Source organism: Lissotriton helveticus, chromosome 2_1 (genome assembly GCF_964261635.1).
Source record: "Lissotriton helveticus chromosome 2_1, aLisHel1.1, whole genome shotgun sequence".
In the NCBI taxonomy this organism is placed as follows: domain Eukaryota; kingdom Metazoa; phylum Chordata; class Amphibia; order Caudata; family Salamandridae; genus Lissotriton; species Lissotriton helveticus.
In genome coordinates, this window is record NC_136059.1 from 1,850,693,705 (window position 1) to 1,850,718,488 (window position 24,784).

The window sequence follows — 24,784 nt, forward strand, 5'->3', positions numbered from 1 at the left end:
GGGATGGGTAGTGAGGAGTGCATGGAAGTCCTCTATATGGAGCTTTCTCCAGGGTCTTTTTCGAACCTGCTGAGTGGGCTGAGGATGTTCTTGCAGGGTATTAACATAGTTACTAGACAGTGGTCAGTCCAGGTCATAGGGCTGGGCGTTTCGACCTGCGCATTAATTATGTTCGTAAAAATGTGGTCCAGGAGATGGCGGTCACTATGGGTAGGGCCCTGTATAAGTTGGTCTAGTTGAAGGGCCTCCAGATCAGCTAGTAGAGTATTGATCTTTGAGTCTCCCTTACAGTCGAAGTGGATGTTCAAATCTCCAATAATAGTGAAGTTGGCAGTTTCAGTGATCTGTGAGCATAGGTACTCGAGGAGTGAGTTAGTGAATTTAACATCCGTTCCTGGTGGCCTATATATCAGGAGTCCTACCATGCTAAGCTGGGAATTGATTTTGATGTTATAGCGTGCACACTCGCTATCTTTAATATCTGCTTTAGTTAGCTGGCACGTAAGATGCGATCTGGTCATTATGGCAATTCCACCACCTGTGGAGTTTCTATTGACCTTGTGGGTGGTGTATCCTGTAGGGGTGGCCAGATTAAGGACAGTGTCCATGTCATCTTGAAGCCACGTCTCGGTGAGATAAAGAATGTCGAGGGCATGGTTAGTGACTAGATCGTGGATTTCGGCGTGATGTTTCGACATAGAGCGAACATTCAACTGACCAATTTTAATCACTGAGGGCTTGGCAACGGTATGGGATGTTTGTCGATCTGGATTTGTAAGAGAGAACCCACATAAGCAAGCTTGGGGCGCATTTGTGTTGGCCAGGTTGAAGTTGGAGCATCCTTGCTTGGGATGATGTAGTTTAAGTAGCTCTAGTTTAGAATACATTATCTTACCGTTTTGGTAAGTGTCAGGGTGTCTGGCGTCTGGCGCTTCCTCAGCGCTGACGGGCGCAGACGGGCTTACCTCTGGCCAAGGACGCGCCCGCTGCGCTTCCGAGGTAAGCACATGATTTATAGTTGCGGGTAGAGGGTGTGGCCTCACAAAGGGGGGCGTGGCCTCGAAGAACGCCGGGAATGGCGGCAGGGCTGAACTCCGCTGCACAGCCTGAGCAGGTGAGACAACGTGAGTACTACTTATTTATTACTAAATATAATTCACAAACCTACATGAGGAGATCTTCATCTCACCTGTCTTTTTCATGCAGAGATCTCTGTACATGTAAGTTTACTATTTAGTACTACATTTGGGAGAGACCAATGGGAGTCATTTAGAGAGGAATGAGGAGGGGTTTAGAAAGTGGCAAAAAGGGGTTTAAGGAGGGGCAAGCAAATATAAACACCCACCCACCCATAAAAATATAAGATCATTAGTATACACAAACTGCACTTCAAAATCTCACTTTTAAAACTACACTTCTAAAACTCAGCCCTACAGGTCACAAAACAGTAGGGGGTGTACTCAAGCCCAGCCTTGGAGCAACTCTAGCAACACATATTGCCACTCACAGGTACTCTATCATACTCCCATAGAAAACAATGGAGGTGGGGACATGACATAACGCCTAATAGAAATAATAAAATAATTAAATGATATTGCCCCAAAATTAGCATGAAAGCGAACAGCAAGAGAAGGTTTCCAACAGCCCCAATAGGCACACCATAAGCGAGGAGAAATATTCTCCCAACTCCGCAAACAATCCTGCCCACACTCCAAATGTGCAGGCTTCCCCCAAACCCAGATATAATTGCCTTAGGTCTATACTTAATCTGGGCATTGAGCACACAGCTAGAATCAAGAAGACTCTAACACCTCAGCAAAAGAGAACTTAGATCACTCAAAATGTTGTGCTACCCTTTTTGGACCTACTAAAGGCAACTGTTAATGCTATGAACTCCATTCATCCAAACTCAATATACAGGGTGACCTTTTAAACACCACTGCAGTATTCATCTTCTGAATCAATTCAAAGTTGGAGGCAATAAACAGCCTAATATCCAGAATGCAGCGAGATCTTCATGCTAATATCACCTCACTGTACCCAAATAATGAAAATGTTGAGTACATTGCCCTATTTTTTAAGCAGCTTGTTAGCGGAGATAAAGATAAGCTCTGGACAGCCAGAAGCATCATACATCGCTAAGGAAAACACTACCATAAAGGCAGACAAGCCCTTCAACACAGCAAAGGGGAGTATGCTGCTCTAGAAAACAGTCTCCCATCTGAGAACAAACCAATCTATGCAGAAGTAGCTGTGCACGGTGCGAGGATTATTTCCCGCCTCAAATCATGTTTTATAGAGTCAAAGTGGACTCCATCTACATCTAGAGGTATCACAGACATCTATTTGAATCAACCACCTCCCACACATCACAAGCACAAGAGCACTCCCAGAATGGAATATCTCATCCATTTCCATTGGTGTTGTCCCAGCAAGAGAAACACGAGGATAAGGGTATACAAATACACCTATTTCACTTTATTGCCTAAGAACTCCAATTAACGTCCATTCTTCAGACCCTTACCAATCGGAGACCACAGCGCAAGGAAACAAGGTACACAATACAACTGAAAAGCTCAAAAGGCCAATCGGGCGGATGACCAAAAGAGAACGCAAAAAGACTACGTAAAAGAAGGAAAGGTGATTCTAGAACAGCTGACCAAGTAGTGAAGCTAACGAAAACATAACTATTCCCACTATTCACCAAGAACCAGGAATGGCAGGATGAGCCAGGCACACACAGAACAGTTTCTCTCCCTAACAATCAGGAGGAACGACTGGACTCAAGGAGTCACCAAGGCTTAACAGACCACCTGGTTGTCTGTGCCAAATCCCCAACACCATCAAAACAGCTTACCCACCCACAGAATGCAAACCCGGCCTAAGGGGTAAAGCTTTTCTGAACGGTAATGTGGGTTGAGGGTCTCGCAAAAAGGAGTGGGTGTGAAATGGTCATCACCTCCTATTTTCAATTTGTGGTCACAACCCATCATTACATATATGACACAGCAATGTAAAAGCCATTTTTTGGGGATCAGTCTGTTTCTCATTTTGCCCCAGTTTGGGAACCGAGAAGCAAAAACTGAACTGTTTCATATTTAAACAACAACCTACCGTTTGATTAATAAAACCATGCATTTGCGATGCATCCTTTCCATAAACAATAAAAGTGCAGAAAAGTCCAAATTTAAACTACCTAAAATGGACTATCAATGCACAATTTACACATACAGTGATTCTAGAAAAAACTCTTTTGGTGCTTCCTCCCGTTGTAGTTCCCTCCTAGACAGTGCATGTGCTGTATCTGTGAGACATCTTGTTTACTATCAGTGGACTTGTAGGCCATCCATTACTTACCAGTGGTTGGCTTTATTGTCTCTCTTACTTCCCTGCTTCTTTTTGGTCAGCTGCTGTAGGCTTCCTGTCTCTTCATGTGGTGTTCCTCCCCTGAGCATGAACGCATTACTTTTGTCCTTCCACTGCTTATTGTCTTAGGCACAGTTTTTATCTTTGGATGCTAAAGTGTGGCCTTTTCAGCTAGATCCCTCATGTACTTCTTCTCCTTCCCTGTCCCTTCCTCGTGTGTGTTGCTTGGCCCCACCCTCTCTCGGTGTTGTTGTTTGCGCTACCCCTATCTCCCACCCTCCATTGCCATGTGCTAGCCTCCACCTCCTCAATACCTTCCTCTGTTATCCATGTTGCCCCCAGCCCTTCTCTACATCCTCCGTTGTTGTGTTGCCCTTGACTTACCCTCCCGTCCACAATGTTGCCTGCCAACCCACTTTCCCTCCATAATAAACATACAAAAGCACAAAGACTGGGAAGGGCTGTTGCGCCGCTGCCAGGGAGATTGACACCGGGGGGCAGATTTATGAAGGCCTTGCGCCGCCAGTGTGTCACTTTTTCCCATGTTAAAAATGACGCTGGGGATCACGGTTCGATCCCCGGATCCGGCGCAGGGGCCTGCCCAGCACCATGTGACTCTGGGCAATAGCTTGCTTAATCTTCCCAGCGCCGGGATGCTTCTCGGCACTGGATTTACATTTTACATTTACACAGCCAGCACTGAACGTGTCATGTTGCTTTATTTCCCATTAGTACCGTCGGGAGTGTTGCTCCCGCTCCCACATGCCGACCCTTCAAATTGCCCCCGCACCACTCTCCTGCCCCTGCCTGCAATAAAAAAAAAAATGGCCACATCATAGTGTTTTACAAAACAATAAAACAGTTATGTTTCCCTTTGGGCAACTCTCAGCGAACGGTAAATAGATTTAATTTCCAGTTGGCAAGTTTAGAGTCTTCCTATAAATGAGCCACCTTTATATCTGCATGCACCAGCGCACTCACAGTAAGTCAAAGCTTCATGTGTGGTCTTGGGCTGCTCTCTAAAGTGTTAAATCATGGACGATCAACGAGTCTGATTGGACTTCTAACAGGACATATTTCAATTACCAGCCATTAATCACCCGCCTATTCGTTTGTGCTGATGCGATCTTTACCCGTCCCACATTCCGGTCAAACTTTTTTGTTAACACCACAAAATAAACATTGCCCTATTACAGTTGTAGTATTTACTGTCATCCCAAGTGGTGTAAAAATGAAAACCAGAGGGGCAGGAGACAATTGGCTCTTCCTTTTCACTATCCCAATCCAAGCAGATTGAACTTTTCACAAAACCTCTCATAGCACGGCAACAGAGGCCACTTCTCATGTACTTTTGTGAATGCCACATTGCCAGTAGCAATGTGCCTGTGTTGTTCCACTTTGGAGCAATTACATGAGTACCTTTTAGGTCAAGTTCACTTTTCATGGCACAGGAGATTACGTGATTTGCCCAGAATCACATGATGTTGATCCAACGTTAAGACTCGAGTTCCAAGTCTGCAGCTCTGGCATAACGCCACATCCTCTCCACACTTCCAGCTTGAAAACTATCTCGCTTATAAGGCAGGTGGTTGAGCACAGCCTACGCTACTGTAGTATGTTGTAGTTCCACTAGTGTAGTGTAGGAAGCCAAACGATGTTTAAAATACGTTGGAAGGGCATATTGAAGTAGACATCAACATATGATGGGCTGTTTTACAGCAGAACTTCACACCTCAGCCGAAGAGCTAACTCCCAATGGTACTAAGGGCCCCATTAGGATGTCGGGCGGACCACCACCGCCATGCGGGCGGAGGCGATCTGCCCGACATCCTTCCCCACCCGCGGCGGACGGAAAGACCGTCTGTCGCTTTTCTGCCCGGTCGACATGTCGACCAGGCGGAAAAGGTTTCTATATGGTGGTGGTGTCTGTTAGACACCACCATCCATATTATGAAGGCAGCGGGAACATGCTTTTCCGCCACAGAAAGGCAGGCGGGAATCTCCTGCGAGGCCCGTTGCGGGCCCCCAGGGATTCTGGGAGGTGGGGGGATGCACATGGGGGGTACCTATGGTACCCCCTGCACTTCAATGTACAACGTGGCAGGCACCGCTTTCAGCACCGCCCGCCGCAATGTTAAAAATGCGGGATGCGCCCGCCAGTCTAGCGGGCGCATCCTAATAGCCCCCACGGGACCGCCATACTTATGGCGGGCAGTCCCATTTTACGTCGGGATGGCGGGCGGACAAAGTCCGCCCGCCATCCTAATTGGCCCCTAAGTGTGGATGCCATGCAGTAGCAAGGCCACTGGGGGCCCTAATGCAAGATAGGAAGTGGGCTCCTACACTCCTCCTCTTTGGATATCAAAAACATAGCCACTAGTAAGGGTGAAATATGACCCAGTGTCTCTGCACCTACTTCAATAAAGCTATATACCTAAGGCACCATTTTACAATTGAATAAAGCCAAGAAGGCTCTTACAACTGCTAAATATACTGTGATCAGCAATTGCCACCTCAGCGCATTTTTCTTTTCCCTACCCAGCCACCATGTTGTTTTGTTCGTGCTGATCCCTTACATGCACACACTATTGCCCAACAAGCAGTTAAAAAACATTGATGTAGGCAGAACTGACCGCATATTAGCATTTTTTAAAGTTATTTTTTCCCCAAAATTTCTTTATTTGCATTTATGCACCAGAACAAGATTACTACACATGTCTGAGCCTTAGCCTGTACCAGTAATTAAGAACATTCCTGCAGCATAGTTTCTCTTCAATCTCTAAGGCATCTCATAATGATCAAGTGCGCTCCATCCTGGGTCTGTTTTAGAGGGGTGTGGATGTCTGCTCAACAGTATGCGATACAGGACATTATGCACTCACAATCATCGTGGGGAGGGAGGGGCAGGAGACACCCTCCATTCGAACTATATGTCCTACCCTTCGCAACTCATATCTCAAGATTTTTAAAACATTTAGGGGTATATTCACAAGAACGTGTGATAACTACTGCAAGAGTAGCGTAACACAACTTTCAGCATCACAGCCTAACTTGGGAAAATAACTCAGTGTCAACGAGGAATTCACAACGCGGCAGTAGCATGCGATAGACACCAGATAACATGGCAAATGTCCGCGATACAACCACCTCGATGGAGACAAAAACACAAACCACAACACCAAAAAACCTGCGATGTGCCAAAGCGCAATGAGGAAACCAGTGCCAGGCCTGCAACACACACCTGGCAGGCGGAAAAAATCACCATAAAAGAAGAAAAAACACCCAAACACAAACTGACCAACACCAAAGCACCATGGAGGCAGCTGGAGCAGGCGCAGAGGATGAGCGCAACCCCACAAGCACCCTGGACTACCAGCCCGGGACCTCGGGGACAGGGAAGGGAAAGGACAAGAAGAAGAGGAAGACAAAGTTCAGTCTGCAGGCAAACAGGATCTTAGTCACGGAGGTGATGGAACACCATCAACAACTGTTCGTCACCTCCAACGTGTCATTGGGAACCAAATATGGAACATGGCGGGACATCATGGACAAGGTGAATGCCATTGGTGAGCACAAGAGGACAATGGACGAGGTCAAGAGGTGATGGAATGACATCAAGCGGCGGACCAAGGAGAAACTCTCTGCCAAGCAGAAGGCAGCAATGCAGACTGGAGGTGGGGGCCCAGTGCCACAGCTCTAGCTGGATGACATTGAGGAGCTGGTGTCGACAGTCATCAGTGTGGAGACTGTGGCCGGAGTCAGGAGATCAGACACTGCTCGACAGGACACAACACAACACAACGGCAACAGGGTGAGTGACCACCAGGTATTGGGGGGACGGGTGGAGATGGCCACAATGGCACACATGCACAATCAAGCAGAGCACAATGCACATACACAATGACTCTGGGTCCTCGCCCAGATCTACAGACTGTCACAATGTACAATGCCATGCTGTCTGAATGTCAACATATGCCATTCAGCTACATACATGTGGACACATTGTAATTTACTATCTCCCCTTCACATCGCAGGGGCACCATCAACACCTCCTGCAGAGCAGTCCCAGCCACTCTTCACTGATGACGAGGAGGACAACACCAGCATCGACACCCAAGCCATCCAAGATATCATTGACCTCATCCGCCACTCACCTCCAGGATCAGGGCAGCCCAGCTACATCGAGGAGACCCCACCCACTACCCAAAGCACCCAGCAGGAGGCACCCACAGCCCCGGCACTCCCCCGAGACCCCCTGGAACAACACATGGCCTTCTAGCACTGTGGGCTGGAGTGCCAGAGGGAGACCGCAGAGCAGGTGCGGTTGGGCTTCGGCAACATGGCAACCAAACTTGACGCCATCCTTGGGTGTGTAGCCCCATTCCATGGTCTCCAACGAGCTATGACTGACATCACTGGAGTCATGACGCAGAGAGAAGAACACCTATCCTCTCAGAGTGGCTCCAGCGATACCAGCCATGAGCTGCCAAACATGGGGAGGCTCATGGAGGACATGGTGTGGATGGAGGTGGAAAGGGTGGCAGCCACCGCTGCACATTAGCGGAATGTAGCTGGGATCTACCATGCCCTGCATATCCTCACCAGGGCATTGCTGCCACAAGGTGTGGCGATGTTAAATGCTGCTGCCTCCACACCATCCACATCTCTGTCCTCTGTTGTGTCTATGCCTCCCTGTGCGGCAGGCCTAACCACTCCGGCACCTGAGGTGTCAGTGGCACACAGTGCCGCAGCCGGTACAGCAACACCCACACTTGGTGTGGGTACACATCCGGGGACGAGGACGTGGATGGGCATGGGATCAGAAGGACTCAGTAGCATTCATTTCCGCCACCTGGCCTGTTCCTGGTTTGGTCCTGCACATGGCCTTATGACATTCCACTGACCCCCGATTCACCCAGATGCACTCACCTTGGACAATGACATGGACCGCCACATCCTGTTTGATGACCAATGACACGGCGAACAGACTGCGGACTGCAGCCCTCCTCTTCCACAGTACTTGTCTCCCACGGATGGACTCTGGCTGGTCCTCCACGGGCCCATGTAGCGTTGTGTATTCGGCAGTGTCCTGTACCGCTTCAGCAGCAGAACTGCACTGGATGTGCCATGAATATTCAGTGACGCACTGCTGTGTCATGTCTTTCCTCATTCATGTTTGTATGTGTGGATGAATGTAGGGACAGTCATTTCCCTTGCCTCACTAATGCTCATCCTGTGGGATGCCATTCAGAGGGTGCTACATAGAAATGTGTGTCACGGGTCCCGTGGACAACACAACAGGGACACATGCATCAGCCACTTTCATGTCCGGACATGGACTCTTGCAAGCCCTGCGCTGTTCCGGCGTATGGCAGGCTAGACCGCTCCGCTCACAATCCCAGGGGGGCCACATTGCAACCCGTCGCAGGTGTACTCGCTGGTGCTGTGCAGGTCACTGGTCTAGTTGTCAGCATGTCACAGCCACTCCTTGAGGGCAGGTTTGCACACACACCACACCCACCCAGCACAGGTGTCACAGGCCATGTGACCCCGCAAATATAAGGGTCCGACGAAGTTACATACCCCTCTGCCGTTGGTGACTGGATGATAGACCCAAGGCCCTGAGGCCGGCACGGGCCTACCACCACGTGGTGTTGACTGGGGATGAACAGGGTTCGTGGCACATGCTGCATTGCGGCTGGCACAGGCACCCCTCCACGGGACGCTGACTGGGGTTGGACAGGGTTTGTGGCACACTATATTGCGGCCGGAACAGGCACCCAGCCACGGGATGCTGACTGGGGTTGGACAGGGTTTGTGGCACATGCTGCATTGCGGCCGGCACAGGCACCCGCCACAGGAAGGTGACTTTGGGTGCACTGAGTCATTGGCACCTTGAGCTGCTGAGCCAGTGTGCAGCCTGCGATTATGCCCCGTCCCAGCGGTCCGGACGGCTCAGGATTTGTGTGCCTTGCTGGACCGCAGTGTAGGCCATGCCTGTGGACTGCACAGGCCTACTGCCACATGTGGCCTCGCTTCCGGGATCATAGAGTTAGTAGCACCCATTGGGCTGAGGAGCTGTGCAGGCTGCGATGTTGCCGGGTGCCCTGATTTGTCCTATGCCATGGTGTAATCAAATCCCAACACCAGACGTGAGACCTGGTTGCCAGAGCATTGTGGGTGCATGGTGTGGAGGGTGCCACTTCTGCGGGCCCCGGGCTTGTGGCTTCCGACGGCACGTGGTGGGACCTGCAGTCTACACGCCGGTGGCGGAAGGCGAGCAGTGAGGCCCGGGTGTGCATGGGTGGGCATGCTCCGATGGGCGGCGGGTGGGGCTGGGATCCCTCTGCCTGGTTGTGCATGGGCGGGCGGGCGATGTTGTCTTGTGCAAGTGTGTGTACTGTGCCAGTCATGTCTCTTGACTCTGTTTCAGATGGCGGCCCTGTCTCAGATGTGTGACCTGGTGTACTGCTAAGCGTACCGGCAAGTGGTTGGAGACACATCAGTGGCAGCAGGTGAGCAGTGTGGCGTGGGTGCACAGGGTCGTCTCTCTCTCCTTCTCCCCCTCTCCTCTTCTCTCTTTCTCTACCCCTCTCCTCTTCTCTCTCTCTCCCCCTCTCCTCTTCTCTTTCTCTCTACCCCTCTCTTCTCTCTCTCTCTCTCTCTCTCTCTCTCTCTCCTCCCCTCTATTTCTCTCTCTCTCTACCCCTCTTCTCTCTCTCTCTCCCACTCTCCTCTTATCTCTCTCTCTACCCCTCTCCTCTTCTCTCTCTCTCTCCCTTCTCCTCTTCTCTCCATCTACCCCTCTTCTCTCTCTCCCCCTCTCCTCTTCTCGCTCTCTCTAACTCTCTCCTCTTCTCTCTCTCTCTCCCCCTCTATTCTTCTCTCTCTCTCCTTCGTTCTCTCCCTGTCCTTTGATGTGCGCATGACACACCTTCTCATCATGTTTTTGTCTTGCAGGCTGTGACCGACGGATTGAGTCGAGGGGAGCCGCCATGAGTCTTCATTTAATTTCTGTGCTAATTTCAATAAAGTTTCTTTGTTTGTTTCGAAAGTGAATGTGTGATGCTCATTTATGTGACAACACATGCATGTCACCAATTGTAATGGTGTGACATCAGGCGGATTGTTTTGTACATGTTTCGGTGTTGCTGATGTGGCATGTCTTTGGTCGGAAGGGTACCAGGGAGTGGTGGTCCTGGAGGTGGTGGCGGAGGGTGTTGTGGCCCTCTTGGGTGTCTTTGCTGCATGTTCTGTTGCTCCATGGCATCTGTTTGTCTTCAGGTGTGGCTGTGGGCTGTGCTCCTTTTTGTGGTGCAGGCTGTGGTCCGACTTTACACCAGGTCAGAGCAGGTGTTAATTTCCTGCTGCTAATGCGCCTTATCGAGTGTTTTGTGTTCTTATCGCCGATTTGGCTGGTATTTGTGAATGTTGAGGTGTGGTGTTGTCACGGCTTTTTGCACGGGAACGCCTACTCTGCATCTCATTAGTGATAGTTGCAGGGGTCCTCTGTGGCAATGTTTTTTGCGGCTGCTATCGTGGGGAAACTGGTGCTGTGGGCTGTTAGCACCAGCTTGTGAAGTGGGAGGTAAATTTATCACGACTTTGGCTGCAATAAAGTGCCGTTAATTTGGCGATAGCTCCTTGTGAATATGCCCCTTAATATTCATTTCATCCGTGGAGCAGAGCAGGTACGCTGCTCTGATCATGACAAAAGAACTTTGACAAAGGCAGTAGATCTCTTGCAGGGGACACCTATTGGCTTTGTCAATGCTTGTTATATAACCTTTCTTCACCCACCTTTGGGAATGCCAGCAAGCTGTTTTAATTCATAAAGTTTTAGGAACAGTTTTTAAATTAAGCAGTTCAAATGATTTAAATGTAATTTCAAATGACGACAATATTTGTATATACCTTCTAAGAACATTACTATTTTTCCAAAACATGCCTTTTCTGTTAAACTTCCCCATGCTGTGGCCATAACATTGCTGCAGTTCATTGTCAGCGAGACGTAACCCTTAGCAGCATGCAGCGCTAGTCACTCACTCATGTACCCATCATCTAAAAGAACGCATTCCATAGTGCATATTAATATGTAATCAAAGGAAAAGTAACACAAAGACTCTGAATTCCTATTACATGCATTACAATTCAACAATAGAAATTGATACCACTAAGTTATTTGCAAAAAGCAATCAGATTAGTTTATGATGTAACACAGTGTAGTGCATCATCATTCTTTATTAGCAGATAAGGCTCAAATTGCAATAGTGGAGTATTCTGGAAATCGAAACTGACCAAAGTTGCTTTTAGCAATGTTTATAACACCACTAGTAATTTTAAAAACAAATAGTCTTAATTCAATAGCTTCAGGAAAATAAAGTTTTACTCTAATAAATAGAGAAACGGTTAATTTGCAAGAAAAATATTATGCAGCTTGTCCTTTGAAAAGTCTGCTCATTAGGAACAGCGGCAAAAAGAACAAAGCGTGTTTAAATGCAGTGTGTTTAAGACAGTTTTGTTAAAAGGTGTAAAAATTGACACAGATGTTCCTATGGGGACCTGGGTGTCTCTCTCTCTCTTTCTCTCTAGTGAGCTCAGTGCCTGCAGTGACAGTGCTTGTATATATCCGCAACTGCAGGGCCAGGGCTGAGGGAAAACTATTCCATACAGTATTTGTGTGTTCAAGGTGCATGGCAGCTGGGTGCCCCCTGGAGTGAGGACAGCCTGACCACTGTGGTCGATTGTGACTTTGGTGGCACCCAAGCACAGAGGGGTGCGTACTTATGTGCACAGCGAATACAAGTATGATACCAGTGTGTCACACAACCCTAATGCCAAGATATGGGGAATGATCCACTCTACTCAACCAATCATGAAGTAAACGGGCAGTCCTAGCAGCTGTGTTGTGACCTCCATTCTGTGCCCAACCTGTGGCATCTAAGGGCTACAGGGGTCAGGATAAGGGCCATAAAATGGACTGCATAGCCTTTGCATATCCTTTAGGAACCTTAGGGTTACTCACCCTCGTCTTGTACACAAATCAGGAATGCATCAAGCACAGCCAACTGTAAAGTAGCCAGCTCATATGAGCTACAGAGCACACCATAGATCAATAAGGGATGCCGCCATGCCGTCGACTTCCTTGACTAAAAAACTGTTGCCACAGGACTCGAAGGCCTTGATCTGAGGCAGGGCATATATGTTCAGGTGACTACTGACAAAGTGGACAAAGTACAGAATGCAGAAATTAAACAGTAGCAGTGTGGCCCATTGAATATTGCACTAGTATAGTATTGTGGTTATTATATATTTTCTCTGTGCCCAACTTTTCATGTCCCCACTGCTTAGAAGTCACAAACAGTTCAAAACCAACAATAACATCCGATGCAGTGTGTTTGCTTATGATTCGAAACCCAGAAATGGACAACTGAGATTGAATAAGAGGGCACTTGTCCAAATAATATGTAGAGTGGTGATCTGCTTTCTCCTATATTGTGAGACCCTAGGAATTGAAAAATAACCCACCCCTGATGAAGTCCTCATGGACGAAACACGTTAGTTGGGCTGACATGCAAATAAAAAAAAAACTTCTATTAAGGAAGATTTGAAATTCATGTGCAAGACTCCCAAGGAATATTGTTGGATGTTATTTTGTGTTTTAGTATTAAATGGAACTTGTCCTAATGCTCTGAATTAAACTTTCTTGATTGAATAATTGTATGCTCCTTTTCATCTGTTATTGAAAGTGCAGGTTGCCTTCGCGTCATGACAAGAACTCCTTGAAATGAAAATTGATGCTGTGCTGATTGACTTGGACCTTTGCACGATGATCACAAAAACGGGCAGAAAAATTACACAACTAAACTGCAGTTGGATGAATAAACCCAAGGTTTGATAGTTTAAACAAAAAAGAGGGAACAGACATGGTGGCATACTTAGAACTATGGATGCCCATGACTGTAGCACCACGGGCGCTGACATCCTATTTTGTATTTGACAGAACACACTGTGTACCAGTCCAGAGGCTCCCACCAGGAGAATTCCCCAGACCAGTAGTAGCGTGACTGCTACATTACAAAGACCATGGCAGACTCCGAGGTAAGCTAGCAGCTTCATGATCAGGTATCATTAGGTAACCATTTTCCCGGACTATACGTTTGCATTGCAGAGAATGAGAGCATACTTTGTTGAGGTTAAAAGAGCACTCAGGAAGGAAGGTATCCAATTCATATTGTTGTACACACAAGACTGTGATCTGCGTCTTTACACTGCAGAGGACTGTGACTGGGTGGACAAATAAGAACCAGAAAGTGGTGATGCACAGACTAACTCAGGTGGTGCGTCTAAATGAAAGCCCATCCCCAGCCCTCCCTCGGAAGAGAAATGTGAACATGCCAATGAAGGCGCTAGAAAGAGAAAGCAAAATGACAGCACTGGCGACTGTAGATGGGACTACAACACCCAGCGTTTTTGGTGAGGACTCTGATGCAGACATCCAATTCTCTGAGAAAGAAGCCCTCCGGAACATTACACCACATACGGCAGATGAGCTATAAACTGCAAAGTTGAGGTTGTACACTCAAGGTGGATTTGATCACAGTTGATTGGGCTTGTAAATATAAAGGCAATTCAATTGCCATGAAGTTTGCACCATATGACAAGGGCACCGATTACTGAAACCTCCCTCTGGCTGTGAGCATGTACAATAGACATGAACATATTTCAATAAACATCTTTCAAGAAGTGTAATATGCTTATCCTGGAGTCCATCTAATTGTAATAAGAGAGCTGACCACTACCCTGTCTCTTCTGATGGCATTAGAGAAGAGGTGGAAAACCTATATAGCATTTTGTTCTTGTGTTATTGGGTGGATGGCTATTTGCCATCAGCCCTGGGGATGGGGAGTTAGAAACCTAAAGGAGAGAGATATTATTCTATCGCTAAGACACAGAGGGGAGCGATACAACCAACCATCTGGGACCACGAAGGGGGGAGCCATTTAACATCACCCAGTTGGGGGGGGGGTGTAAAAACAGGAGATATATTCACCTGGCATTGCCCTAATGAATTACTACACCCTCTTCACATGGACCATGAGGGGAAAGGGCTCTGCTGTCAAGTGTTATAAAACACATGCGTGTCTGTGGAAGAGAGGAGTTCAAATGGGGTTACTGCAAGAAACCCTCCTCACTAGTTCTGAGGACACCAAACTACAAAAACTATGGAGGAGTCAGATATATGCAACTGGTTACTTCTCCTATCTAAGGGGTCTTGTTTAGGGTGAAAACTGGGATAGCTTTGATTCACAACACAAAATGGACTGTTCAGGGACTACTCTAGGAGTGACATATGTATTAGGCAGGGCTGGGGCTGGCAAAAGTTTTTTTTTGATAAAGCGTCATGGTACTTTAAAATCTGCACACACAGGCTTCAATCCCAGGCCTGAAACATGTTTAAGGGGCTACATAATTGGGTGGCACTGTCAGTGCAGCAGGCCCACTAAAGCATTTAATTTACAGGCCTTGGACACATGTAGGACCACATTACTAAGGACTTATATGTAATTTACTTGTGCCATTTGGGTGTGAGCCAATTCTACTATGTTTAGAGGAGAAAGCACAAACTCTGGTTAGCAGTGTTAAGGTGCAGATAGGCCAGTAAAAACAAGATCAGCTAACATTTGATGAGGAAGGCAAAACGTTTTGGGATGACCCTGCAGAAAGGGCCAAGGCCAACAACCAGGGACTGATGGTCTCCCAGTTGAGTTTTACCTCACTTACTCGAGCATAATCTCACCAGGTTTGGTGCCAGTACATCTGAGTATTTTGTCTCTGTGTAAATCACCATTGTCGATGGAGAAGGCTCTCACAGTGTTGCTTCCTAAACCACACATAGACCTGTTGGTTAACTCCTCATACAGACCATTATCATTACTTAGCTAAAACTTTACTGAGGATTTTATAATTGGAGTTAACAGGTTTTTGCCATTAATAATGATGTTGGTACACCTAGACCGGTCTGTGTTTATACGAGGCAGAACACCTCAGCTAACATATGACGGTTATTCCGTGTACTAAAAGAGACATGGAGGGAGATTAGAGCAACCGCGTTGATTTTCTCTATTGTCTTAGTAAAGAAATTAAGCACTCTTGGTTGGCGATTTCCGCACATCATTCCCAGAAGCATAAATATAGTGGATGATTGAATCAGCTGAATTCACCTATTATACACAACCCATAGTGTGTGTGAAACAGTTAAACTCATACCATCCACTTATGAAGTATCCCAAGGAACACGCCAAGAGTGACCACTCTCCCCGGTGTTGTTTTCATTGGCCAACCGCCTAGTAGGAGGACTTGCCATCGCACACAAGACCCCCCTCCGACTCTCCACATCCAGCACAAGCGACCCCACTCCAGCACAGAACACCTCCACTTCCAGATCCAGACGAGCCCCAGGACAACACTACGCGACACCCTAATCTACAGACCGCAGGGACCACGCACCCACTCCACAACTACCATCACCGAGCTTGTCGCACCCCACGCCATCACCTCCATTGACTACATATTACTCGGGGGCCTGAACTTCCACCTCAACAACAGCGATGACCCCGACTCCACCACTCACCTCGACAACCTCGCCAACCTCGGCCAGAAGCAACTTGTCAACATGCCCACTCACAAAGCTAGACACACTCTCGACCCTATCTTTGCGGGAGGGACAAACATCCGCTTCAGCCACACCACCTAGCACCACTGGACGGACCACCACTGCGTCCACTTCACCTTCAGCACCACCTCCGCACCAAGCCCGCCCTGTGCCAGCCACAAAGAAACTGAAGCAAGGTCACAGAGGAACACCTCAACACCACCCTCCTCCAAGACCCCCCCCCACTACTACCGACACCAACTCCACAGCCATAGAATTTCACAGCTGGATCTCCCGCTGCACCGACAAGCTTGCACCCCTCCGCCACCCCGCCAAACAACGCCCTCTGAAGGCCGCCTGTTCCACCTCAGAACTACAAGATGCCAGACGCTCCTGCAGACGCCGAGAAAAAATCCTGGGAAAACCAGAAAACCACAGAAACACAGAACAACCATAGGAGCGCCCTGAAGTAGTACCACCAGCGCATAAGAGACACCAAACGGACCTTCATAAAAGAAAAGATCCAAACCAACACGACCAAAGCCAAGGAACTGTTCAACATGGTACAGCACTTCACTAAACCCCCCCAACGAAGCCAGGGACATCACACCTTCCCAGGAACTCTACGAAAAGCTCAGCACCTACTTTCGCCTGAAGATTCAGGTCCTCTACGACAACTTCAGCGTACAAACGCCGGACTCCACCCCCCCTACGCCTCCAATAAGCAATCCGCCATGAACTGGAACCCAGCCACCCGCGAATATATCACCGTGAACATGAAGAAAACCCACTCAGAAGCCCCTACGGATCTCTGCCCACTGCACATATTCCACAGGGCCGCCACCGCCATCTCACCTGAACTAGGACGGACCATCAACGCCACCTTCTTGTCTGGCATCTTCCCAGATGACTGGAAGTGGGTGGAGGTTAAACCCCTCCTCAAGAACCGACGCAGACCCAACAGACCTGAAAAACTACCAGCCCATCTCTCTCCTCCCCTTCGCGGCCAAAGTCACAGAGAGACTTGTAAACGCCCAACTGACCACCTTCATCGGAGAAAACTCCATCCTGGACGCCTCCCAGTCTGGATTCCACCGCAACCACAGCACCAAGACTGCCCTTTTCGTCACCACTGACGACATTCGCATGCTACTTGACCATCGACACACTGCGGCCCTCATCCTTCTAGACCTCTCCGCAGCCTTCGACACAGTTTCACACCTCACGCTCGCAGCCAGACTTCACACCGCAGGGATACAAGGAGCCGCCCTCGACTGGATCCAACCCTTTCTCTCTAGCTAACCTAGAGGATCAGACTCCCTTCCTTCCTCTCTGAACCCACCAATATCAACTGCGGAGTACCCCAAGGATCATCACTCAGCCCCACACTCTTCAAAATCTACATTGTCCCCCTCGCCGCCATCATCAGACAGCATGGGCTCAGCATTGTATCCTACGCTGATGACACCCAGCTCATCCTCTCGCTTGGGAAGAATCCCGAAGACACCAGACTCTGTTTCCAGGAAGGAATGAAGAACGTGGCAGCCTGGTTGAAGGACAGCTATTTGAAGCTCAACTTAGAAAAGACCAAAGTCCTCATCCTCAGACCCTGCACCTCCGCCTGGGACAACACCTGGTTGCCCGCCGCCCTCTGGAATCCACTCACCCCTACAGACCACGCACAAAACCTTGGCATCATCCTCGACTCCTCCCTCTCCATGAACCACTAGATCAAAGCTGTTGCCTCCACCAGTTTCAAGTCCCTGCGCATCCTCCCCAGGACCTTCAAATGGATCCCCCCGACTGCAGAAGGACCGTCACTCACGCACTCATAACCAGCAGACTGGACTACGTCAATGCACTCTACGCCGGGATCAACAGAACCCTTCTACACAAACTCCAAACCATCCAGAATGCAGCAGCCAGACTCATCCTCGGGACACCACGTCACGAACACATGGCCCATCACCTAAGAGACCTCCACTAGCTCCCAGTCCAGAAGAGGGTCACCTTCAAACTCCTCACCCATGCCTACAAATCCCTCTACAACATAGGAACCAAATACCTCAATGAGAGGAGATATCCTTCCACTTACCCAAGAGGAACCTCCACTCTGCCAACCTCGCCCTGGCAGAGGTCCCCCACATCCGCAGAAAAAGAACAGGCGGGAGAGCCTTCTCCTACATTGCAGCCAAGACCAGGACAAGCTCCTTGGGAACATCAGACGCTCCTCGACCCTGCACAAGTTCAGGAAGGATCTCAAGACCTGGCTCTTCGACTGATCTGGAGCTGCCCACCCACTCTATCCCGAGTGCCTTGAGACCCTCATGGGTGAGTAGCGCGCTTTACAAACCCCTGATTGATTGATTGCTTGATTGGTGGTTGAGACTTTTGCTGCACTAATCCAGAGACAGCACGTGACAAAGGGGATACCACTAATGAATGGAACACAGTCAATATCCTTATATGAGGATTACGTGATGGGGTCACCGATCTGCCAATGATGATCCCTCCACTAGATGAGTTTGGGCAACTCTCAGAACTTCAGACTAATTGGGGATAGTCATGCATATTTTCGGTTCCCTCTGACTCTTAGATAACCACAGAGACAGTAACAAACTGGAACACTGAGTGGTTACTGCACGCTTTCTGATACCTAGGGGTACAGGTATACCATAATGACACTGACTTAATGGATTGCAACTTGGGGGTGGCATTGAGGACTCTAAAAGGCAGCATGAAATGTTGGTCCAGTCTTCTTATCTCATTGATGAGTTGCATTCAAAAACGGTAATAGTACAGAGACTGTAGGACTTGGCCCTTTTCGGCTAAAATCCCTAAACTTTTTGCTTTCCCCTAGACCTTTTTCTGACATGGTGTTGCCAACTTAGATGCTTTGGACACTTTGCCACTGCTAAACAGTGTCAAAGTGTAAGTGTTCCCTGTATAAAGTAATGGTAATTGGTTGCCCATGATTGGTATGTTTGCCTTACAAAGTGAAGTTCCTAGTAAAGTGCACTATGAAGTTTAGTATGCCTCAACTCACACTGTAATAACACATCTTTTTATGAAGGTGGTTTTTGCATTGTGTGTCCAGAAGCCACTCTTTTAGAAGTGGCTGAGTTTTTGTGCTCTAACATTTCTGTGTGTGAGACTTCAAAGCCATTGAGGGGTATAACTATCAGAGCTGAAGCCCCTGTACTTTGGAGAATGTCTTGATCAAGTGTGAACAAGACTGGAGCTACTTCGTGGTCAAGTAGACCTTTGCCAAGGAAGAAACAACTGAAGAGACTGAAGGATAGGACTGGCCCTTGCTGTGTGATCTGGGGCTGGCCTGAAGTTTGCTGTTTTAACCAAGGAAAGGCTAAAGGGACTTTGCTGTGTGCTGTGTCCCCCTGCTTGAAGGACTTTGCGGTGTGCTGTGTCCTGAAGTAACTTATCCCAGGGGTCTGAGGTGAGCTGGCTCCCTGTTTGGAAACACAGGAACACAAAAGTTTCCAGGAGATTCTCAGCGGCGCTGTGTGAGTTTGCCTGTTGCAGTTTGAGACTCTCGTAAGAACTGCCCTGTGATTGTGGGCGCCTGCTGTCCAAGTGAGTCTCAGTGATGCTGTGTGCGTGTGCTTTCTACAGCCTGAGACCTCAGGAGGATGGGCCTGTGATCGGGGGCACCTGGAATCTATACAAGGATCAACGACGCTGTGTGCCTGTGCTTCGTGCAACCTGAACCCCGTTGTGAGAATTGTCCAGTAATTGTATGCACTGGAATCCAAGTGAGTCTCATCGCCGCTGTGTGAGGGTGCGTTGTGCACGGGGAGACCTTCATGAGGATTTGCCTTGTTATTGTGTGCACCAGAATCCAAGTGAGTCTCATTGATGCTGTGAGCGTGTGCGTTGTGCACTGTGAGACCTTTGTGAAGATATGCCTTTTTATCGTGTGCACCAGAATCCAAGTGAGTCTCATCCCTGCTGTGTGCGGGTGTGTTGTGCACCGGGAGACTTTCGTGAGGATTTGCTGTGTTGCCGTGTGCACCGGAGTAAAGGGAGTCTCAGCGACACTGTGTGTGTGATCTTCGTGCAGCCTGAGACCTGTGTGTGGAGTGCCCAATGATTGTGCACCCGGAGTGAAGGAAGACTCAAGGATGTTGTGTGGCTGCTTTGTGGCAGCCTGAGATCTTTGTAAGTGAAGCGATCCGCACCGCCAGTCCCAGAGGAGATGAGTTGCCATCCTGAGCCACCCTTGCCATGTCACAAAGCTGCATTGGAGGCCCGGCCACTGGACGAGGAGAGGAGAATGGGTTTGTGCCCCCAAGGTAACGTGTGTCGACTCCTTGGATGGGGCGCGGGGGAGAAGCTCCCGGCCTCTCATTCGTGTTGGCAGTGCGAGCCTCTGCTTCGGCTCGTATTGCATCCCTTATTGTCAAGGGAATGGCGGTACAGGGGTCGGAATGCGAAGTTGCGCTTTGGAATTACATAGTACTGTGTTGGGGGCAACTGTGAGAGGCTGATGGAAGGTCAGACGAAGAGGCGGAGAGACCACCTGAGGCCCGGTGAGCAGGGCCTGAGTGTACTGCGTAGTATTCAATTTCTGCAGAACGGAGTACCTGACTGACGTATTACACATTGTGTATAACAAACTACCTGATTGTCGTATGACTGATTGCCTTGTTTCTGCATAACAAACTACCTGATTAACGTATTGCGCACTGCATTGTTCCTGCATAACAAATTACCTGATTAGTGTATATGCATTGCCTTATTTACGTAGTATCACATACCTGGGGGTTGAATAGGCGCATTGCATTATTATACCTTGCAAAGTGCCTGATTGTTGTGTAGAAAAGAGAAACATTCTCAGGGGTCTCACTGATACACCTGGTCCTTTCAAACCAACAAAGAAGAGATTGGCACAGAAGCTGTAATATAAAAGACATCTTTATTAACCTCAAATGAGGAAGACTACGTTACGCAGTACCTTCAGGAACTATAGGAGGCATTCTAAGGAGTACAGAAAACTGGGGCCTTATATATGCTTAGGTTACATTAGTCAGCATAAAACCAAGGGGAGGTCCTGGCATGTACCAGCATGCAAAATGACTAATATGAGTATACAAGATTTGATTGCTCAACAAAGTGGGAATAGAGTTCAAACTGAGCACATTAGTAAATATAGCCTGACAGTTCTATACTAGGAGCAGGTGCATTATACTAGGTAGGCGCCTCTGAGCATGTGCAAGGCTCTGGAAGAGGGAAACAGCACATGGTTAGCACATGGCTAACTAAAATGGCTGCCAAGTACAAAATGGCTTTCAGCTCATTCTAACAGATCCCTGCAATCTTTAACAGTTGCGTTATACATTGCATTCTTTTCATTGCAGAGTGTCTGATTGCTACATTACTCAAATACAATATTTTTACATTGCAGAAGTGCTTGATTCTAGCATTACGAACGGTATGATTAGGTTGTCCGGAATTCGGTTAAAAACGACTCTCCCCGACAGTACCCTACCGGATGAAAATCAGCTGACCCAGTTTAAACCGAGTGTCACTGATTTTCATTGTTGTTGCACCACTTGCCCACTTGATGGAGCCAAAGCATTGCAGACCAAACTGCAATTTTGGCACCAAGAAGGAAGCAGCCCAGAACGTGCATCACCCCCATTAAAAGCGGGGAGACACATTGCTTGGCAAGGTTGTTGGGTGTGGCCAGGTACCATTCTAAATACTGTCCAAGTTTGTCTGATCCCACACACCTCACCACAGTTTGGGCACCCTTGACAAGGAGACAATGACCAGACGAAGACCACTTGGCTCGTTGGGGGGGTCAGCGAGAGAGGGATGTCTGTCCACTGCCTGTACCTGAGGGCCCCCCTGGCCCTGTCACGGCCCCAGGTCAATGCCCTTTTCAGCACACTACCAGCGCCCGCCACGTCTCACCCAGGCACTAGGCCACCCACCCACCCCCCCTCTTCGACAGTGTTTGTAGCTGCATGTGGCGTTTCTTCTCTCTGTGCCTTTCTCTTGTTGCCCCTCCAGGACACAGTTCAGTGTATGGGGGTAATCTCCACAACAAACACTTATTCTTCTATACCATCTTAAGTCAAAACTATATCATTAAAAAAGATTTTTGAACCCAGCGCATTCTTCTGCAATTTGCATTTAAACCTGCAGTTTGTCAGCAAGGGCCCCCTGCCTGGCTAACGTGGGGTGTGTGCTGGGTAAAGAGGCAGCATGCTTGTTTTTTTAATCAAGATTCTATTGCTTAAATAGGACCGTGAGCAAGGGCCCCCTGTCTGGCTAACATGGGGTGGGCACCGGGTAAAGAGGCGGCATGCTTGTTTTTTTAATTAAGATTCTATTGCTTAAATCGGCCCGTGAGCAAGGGCCCCCTGCCTGGCTAGCGAGGGGTGGGCATCGGTGAAAGAGGCGCACATATTGTTTAATGCGGTGGGGGAGAGGAGCTGTTGAGGTCTGCCGTTTGTTAGCCTGCGGCCACGCCCAATTACTGCACAGGTCTTTAAAAAGACCATTTACATAATGAGGCTTGAAATGCTTGCAATGCTTGGTTTGTGAATTAAGCTTCTTTGCTTAATGCGGCCAGTGAGCAAGGGCTGCCTGTCTGGCTAACGTGGGGGTGGGCATTCTCTCTGGCGGTCTGGTGACTCAACCATAAAGTGCAGGGGTGCGGCACGGACACATCAGTAAATGCTAAATATATTAACATGACGAACTTTAAGCAGTTCGACTATTTGAGGTATTTCCTGAGGGCGAATGTTTAATGCTTGAGCCACAAAGCATTGTAGATGAAGAGGGCTCTCTTGCGATCCAGTGAGAGTTTTATGCACATTTCCTTTTTAAACCATTAGGTCTTTCTCCAACCAGGACCGCTCCACTTGGAACGGACTTCGTAACCCTATCCCATTGCCCCACTCCTCTCCCTACAACAAAACTGTGGTAAATAAATAAATAATACCCTATTTTTGACTAGACATATATCATAACAGATAGCTCAATAAATAAGAGTCAAGATTCGAGGTAGTAGGAGTTTTTGCAGGTTTAATACAGCATAAGGACAGGAACGGGACAACCTGCATAGGAATAGGATGACAGGGCCCAGCAGCTGCTGGGGCTGGGATGAGCGCGCTAACTTTTAATAACAATACATGAGCATTTATACATAGCGTGAACACATAGCATTACATTGCAGTAGGCGTAGCAGTGGGTGGAGCAGAAGGCGTGACGCGTAGCAGTCGCGAAAGATAACAGTAAAAGTGGGTGTAACTGGGCGTATACATAGACATGTGGTGCAAACGTAACAGAATATGTCATGAATGGGCGAAATCATTGGAGGGGGCTACCTAAGGAGCCGGGACCTCTAACCTAATGGTGCGCGTAAACTGGCAATGACGTATTACTAGGAGAAGCTGGGGGCTATGAACTCTGTGCTAGGAGCAGAGACTAAAGTCTGGAGGGTCGGAGCGACATGTACCTAAACCCTATCTAGTATCTGATGTTTAGGGAACATGTTGATATAAACTAGAAGTCATGAGGGGAAAAGCTAACTTGATTCTAAGACTGGACCATGCATTATTCTACATGTAGTGCGTGATGAAGAATACTAAATGACCATTTAAATACAGTATTTCTCTAACGTGGAGCCGCATAGGCTAGACAATGACGGAAACTATTGATGCAGTTCAGTAGCTTAGGAATGCAGAGAAGGAGGACTGAACTGATAACTGGAACTATAACATACTTTTGGCAGACTCAGAGGCAGAGCCGAGCTGCACCGGGCACTGCGAGGCAGGAAGTAAGTGAAAGGTCGAGGATACAGGTGGGGGCTGTATCGCTCCTTAACGAGGCTTCAGGAGACAGGAGCTGAATCTAGTGTCCGGGCCCTGTTGAGGCCTGGAAACGGGGACTAAAGTCTGGAATAACGTGCACACTGAGAAACGTGGCAACGTAGCTTTACATAGGCCTGATAATCGTATTATTCACGAGGACTGGAAACTGACATACTAGAGGTGGACACAACTGTAATTGCGTCATTAATCGGACATGGGGACTAACATATGCATATTGGTCATGCACACATAACATATGATGGATGAGGCGTAGAGACACAGAACATGGCAAAATTTACTTTTCCACATTCCCTCCTTGTCACTACGTTTCCATCAGGAAACATCAATATTCATGATACCATCTATCATTTCATACAGTACCATTTGCTCGTCTCGAATTGTCTTGGAACGGGATTTAGAACGGGGCTTGGGACTAGGAATACAAGAGGTAGCACAAATGCCGCAAATCGCAGGGCCACATTGTATACAGAGGCAGCAGCTAAATATAATCGCTACTGCAATACCTAGAAAGGACAGGACTTTCCATCCCCATGCGGAAATTATATTCCAGAACCAACCGGACCATGTCCAGGCGCCTGGATCTTGGTGTAACAGATGGGCAATTTTATGAAGCCTGGTTATAGCTGAATAAACAGACGGCGCGTTATTTGGAATGAAAATGCAACAACTAGATCCGAGGACTCTACAGGCCCCGCCCCTATCGGCCAGTATGACGTCAAGGACGAGACGATTCTGTAAAACGACAATTCTCATAAAGGATTGCTCTTCGGTTAGGTTACCTAGAGCGGAGGCAGTCTCATCTACTACTGCTTCGAGGGTTCTTGTTAACCTACGGATTAGCTTACTATTTACAACTGTACCTAAATAAGGGAAGACACCTTTATCAATATCAATAAATTGC